This window comes from Elephantulus edwardii, unplaced genomic scaffold, assembly GCF_000299155.1.
Source record: "Elephantulus edwardii isolate Elephantulus edwardi_28Jun2011 unplaced genomic scaffold, EleEdw1.0 scaffold00038, whole genome shotgun sequence".
In the NCBI taxonomy this organism is placed as follows: Eukaryota; Metazoa; Chordata; class Mammalia; order Macroscelidea; family Macroscelididae; genus Elephantulus; species Elephantulus edwardii.
The window spans coordinates 10649098-10654084 of NW_006399788.1; positions in this window are offsets into that span (position 1 = coordinate 10649098).

Consider the following 4987-nt stretch of genomic DNA (forward strand, 5'->3'; position numbering starts at 1 on the left):
TTTTGTATGTTGATCTTGTATCCTGCTACTTTTGGTTCAAAAATTTGAATGATAGTGGTATTAACAGATCTTATATGTGTATGGATAGTGTCCTGTAACTCACAACATTACATTTCAATTTGGATCTAGAAATGGTCTTTTAAACTATGAACACAGCCCCATTTTCCCTCACCTTTTCATTTCCATCACTGTAGATCATATGATTGTAAATGTCCCATGAAAGTCCACTTAATTTCACTAATGCCTGATATGTTGATATTTATGTGCTTCATTTCTTCTTAACCATCTCCAATTTTTCTACATTCATCCTTCTCACATTTCATGTTCCAATCACTAGTGTCTGTTTGCAACTTTTCCTTTTTCTTTGTGATTCACAATACAAAGGCTCAGACTCCAGTGCCATAGCTGTTAGTCTAATCTAAGTGTGCTCTACTGTATATAGGGTTTTCTAAAGTCTGTGATCCTGTTGAAGATTTTCCAGAAATGGCTGGAACAGTACATCAGCCAGATGTGAAGGCTGGGTTTAGAAGAGGCCGCAGCAGCAGGTACATTACAGCTAATATTAGATGGATTGTAGCTGAATGCAAGGAGTACAAGAGGAACATGTATTTGTGTTTCATTGACTATGAAAAGGCATTTGACTGTGTGGATCAAAACAAAATGTGGTTAACAACAATAACATCAATAGTATCAATAGTATCATAAAGATAAGGAATAGGCAGCTTCTTAGACACAACAAAGCTTGTCTCACTCATATTAAGAAGAATCTCACATAATGTCAAGGAAGCAGTAGTCAGGTTCAAACATTATGTAAAAACAAAACAAAACTTCTCCTAAAATAGGAGACAAGGTCACAGACCCAGTGAATATCACAAAATCAGAAAGGCAGAAGAAAGATACTAATGTGGAGGTCTTAGAGTTGCTATTGAAGAAGTTACAAAGAGCTGAAATCATTAAGTAAAGAACAATAAGAAATTTTTAAAAATTACAAGACTGTGTATAACCCATAAGGTACATAAAATTAAAAAAAAAACCATGCAAATACAATTCAGAATATAAAGATGGATAGTGTATAAATTTAGAACATGTTTAAGGGACAAATAATCAGTATGGGAAAGATGGAACAGGGAATAAGTGAGATAGAAGACAAGATCAACCCCCAATGAGAACTTACTAGATGAAAAAACAGAAAGAAGACTGAAGAAAAGATAAGAATTATATGAGATACCACTTAAACATACATGTAATCAGAATTTGAGAATGGGCAAGGGGGATGGGAAGCACTGAGGAAATTATGGAAGAGGTATGAGAAGAAAACTTTCCAGGTATCCAGAGAAATGAGGAAATGCACATGAAAGAATTTCAGTGAGCCCCAAAAAGTCTAGAACTCAAAAGAAAAACATCAAAGCATATCATAATCACATTCTCCAAAATAAAAAACTAGGATAGAATATTAAAAGCAGTTCAAGAAAAACAAAGGAAAACCAATCAGGTTAAGCTTGGACTTCTTATCAGGAACCATGCTAACAAGATAAAAATGGGATGACATTTACAGTTTTAAAGATAACAATTGTAGGCAAAGGATACTGTTCCCAGAAAAGCTGTCCAACAAATATGAAAGAGAAAGTAGATTGCTTGCAGAAAAAATAGGAAATAAGGAATTAGTGAAAACAATAACAAGTCTACAAAAAATTTAAGAAATCCTTCACACAGAGTCAGCAAAGGAAAATGAATGGACAAAAGTAACCAGCAACAGCAGAACAAGAAATGCAGCAAAATGGCAACAATAAAATCTGTCCTGTCAGTAATTACCTTCAATGCGAATGGCTTAAATGCCATCAGCTAAGAGAAAAAGAATAGCAAAATGGATTAAAAAACACAAAGTCCATCAATAAGTTGCCTAAAAGAGTCACATATAAGAAATGAGAAAGATTAACTAAAAATCAAATATACTAAGCAAATGGAACATAAGAAAGTGAGAGTGACAAAATTCATCTCTGATAAAAGACTTCAGAAATACTACCATTAAAGATAAGGAAAGGCACTATATAATAATTACAAGAATAGTAGAACAAGAGGATATATCTCTAATAATAACCATCAACACACCAAATGAAAGACCTACAAAATACATTAAAAAAATAGTTAACAGATTTGAGGAAACAAATAGACAACAACAAAATAGTAATGTTGTTCAACACACCATTCTCACCAAATAACAGGTCAACTTGAAATAAACTAAAAAAAGATGCAGAAGAACTAAACTATATGATTAGCCAATTTGACCTCACAGACATGTTCAAGATACTTAACCCAACTAAAACTCAATTTGCTTTCTTCTCAACTGCACAAAGTATATTTTACAGAATCTACCCAGGAAACATCAAAAGAAAATAGAAGGCATATACAGAGTTACTACATCAAAAAGAATTTGCTAACACAGAAGAATTTCCTTAAACAACATATGATCAATAGCCTATGGTGAGGAAGGAAAAATTTCAAACGGCTCTGAAGGAATTGGCAAGAACAAAACCCCAGGAATTGACAGAATACCAAGTGACATATTTCAACAAACAGATGCTAACCTGGATATGTTTACTAAGTTGTGCCAAGAAATCTGGAGGACAACCACCCAGCCAACTGACTGGAAGAGATGCATATTTGTTCCCATTCCAAACAAAGGTGACCTGAGTGTGGAAATTATCAAACAATGTCACAAACAAGCAAGATCCTGCTGAAAATTATTTGAAAATAATGACTGGAACAGCACATCAACGGAGAATTACCAGATGTGCAGGTTTGGTTTAGAAGAGGCCGTAATATTAAGAATATTATAGCCAATGTTAGATGGATCTTAGATGAAAGAAAAGAGTACCAGAGGAATGTCAATCTGAGTTTCATTGACTATGCAAAGGTGTTTGCCTATGAGGGTTACAACAAACTGTGGCTCTGAGAATAATGGGAATCCCAGAACACTTGATTGTGCTTATGTAAAACCTATACTTGGACCAGGTGGTAGTCATCAAAATATAGCAAGGGAACATTACATTGTTGAAAATCAGGAAAAGATGTGCACAAACGATGCATTCTATCTCCACACCTTTTCCATCTAGATGCGGAAAAGATCATTCAGGAGGCTGGCCTCTATGAGGAGGAATGTGGTATCAGGATAGGAGGAAGACTCATCAACAACTTGTGTTATGCATATGACACAACTCTGTTTGCCAGAACTAAGGAGGATCTGAAGAAGGTTAAAAACTGCAGCCTTCAATATGGATTGAAGATCAACATCAAGAAAACAAAGATTCTCACTACAGGGCCAATTGCCAGCATCATGATAGATGGAGAAGAAATTGAGAGTGTTACAGCTTAAGCTTTCTTGGCTCCATAATCAATACCCTTGGTACCAGCAGCCAGGAAATCAAAAGACAAATTTGCACTGGGAAAATCTGTAGTCAGGGACCTCTCCAGAGTATTGAAGAGCAATGATGTAGTTTTAGTAGAGTCTTGATGATAATAGACATGTATAAGTGGTAGTTAATATGTGAAATACTGTTTGTATAAAAGATTGTGTGGGGTACAATACGCCTGGATAAAGCATAGTGTACAAGGGTAGTCATGTGTAAATATTTTTTTTAAACATGGGGAGGGATAAAAAAAGTGCATGAGATAAATGAACATTGGATATCATCGATACAGAAAGCATATATAGACATTTGAGCTGTGGTGCTGGAGAAGAGTATTGAGGGTACCACAGTCTGCTAGGAAAACAAACAGATTCATCCTGGAGAGGATTAAACCGGGCAGCTCCTTGGAGGCAAGGATTATGAGGCTTCATCTGACATACTTCAATCATATTGTAAGGAGAGACTGGTCCTTGGAGAGGGAGATCTTGCTTGGGAGGGTGGAGGGCGGCACAGGAGGGGAAGGCCCTCATTGAGGTGGGTTGATTCAGTGACTGGGGTATTCGGGGTGGGTGTGTCAGAGACAGTGAGAATGACATAGGACAGAACAGAGTTTAGGGCTGTTGTACATAGGGTCGCTATGAGTCGCAAGTGACTCGACAGCACATAACAACAACAACAACAACCACCTTGGCCACTATGTGATGTGAAGTCCTAAAAAGGAAGATCTGTCCTGGAGGTTGTTGTTGTTGTTGTTGTTACGTGCCATCGAGTCGCCTGCGACTCATTTGTTAAAAGTGGAAAGTGGTGGTGAGTGTTGTTAGGGCGTGGTCAAAGGAAATGATTGAGTCCCACCCAGTACTCTGAATGGATTTGTAGACCCACATTGGACTTTTGATTTAGAAGATTCATATTCAAAAGAAAGGCAAGCAGGAAAGGGAGAAGGAAAAAGTAAAAAGGAAGAGACTGGGGTTTAAAAAAAAACAAACCCTGGAACAAACTGGTTGTCTTGTGAGGCAAGGTAAAGTTGATTACCATCAGAGCCCACCTCTAAGGCTTGGGGATGTTGGCGAGGTTGCAGAGAAGCTGGAGCTCTTATTCACTGTTGGTGGAAGTGTAAATCGATGTAACTACTATGGAAGGCAGTATGACACTTTCTCAAAAAGTAGGAAATGCAAATACCATTTGACCCAACAATTCCACTACTGGGAATATACCCTAAAGAAACAAGAAGTGCTACCCAACAAATGTATGCACACACATGTTAATTGTGGCTTTGTTCACACTAGCAAAGAGCTAGAAACAACCCAATGGCCCATCAATAAACGAATCACTAGAGAAACTTTGTTATATTTACGTAATGGAATACTATGCTGCATTGAAAAACAAGGAACTCATGAATTATTATACAAAATGAGTGAACCTAGAGGGCATTATACTGAGTGAAATATCTCAGTCACAAAAGGACACTGCATAGTGACACTGTTATAAAGCAGGTCTGACATCGGAGTTGGGGGGAAACTAAGAAGGAATAAATAATGTATACTGCATTGAAACAGATGAAGGAGAGAACTGTTTAGGAG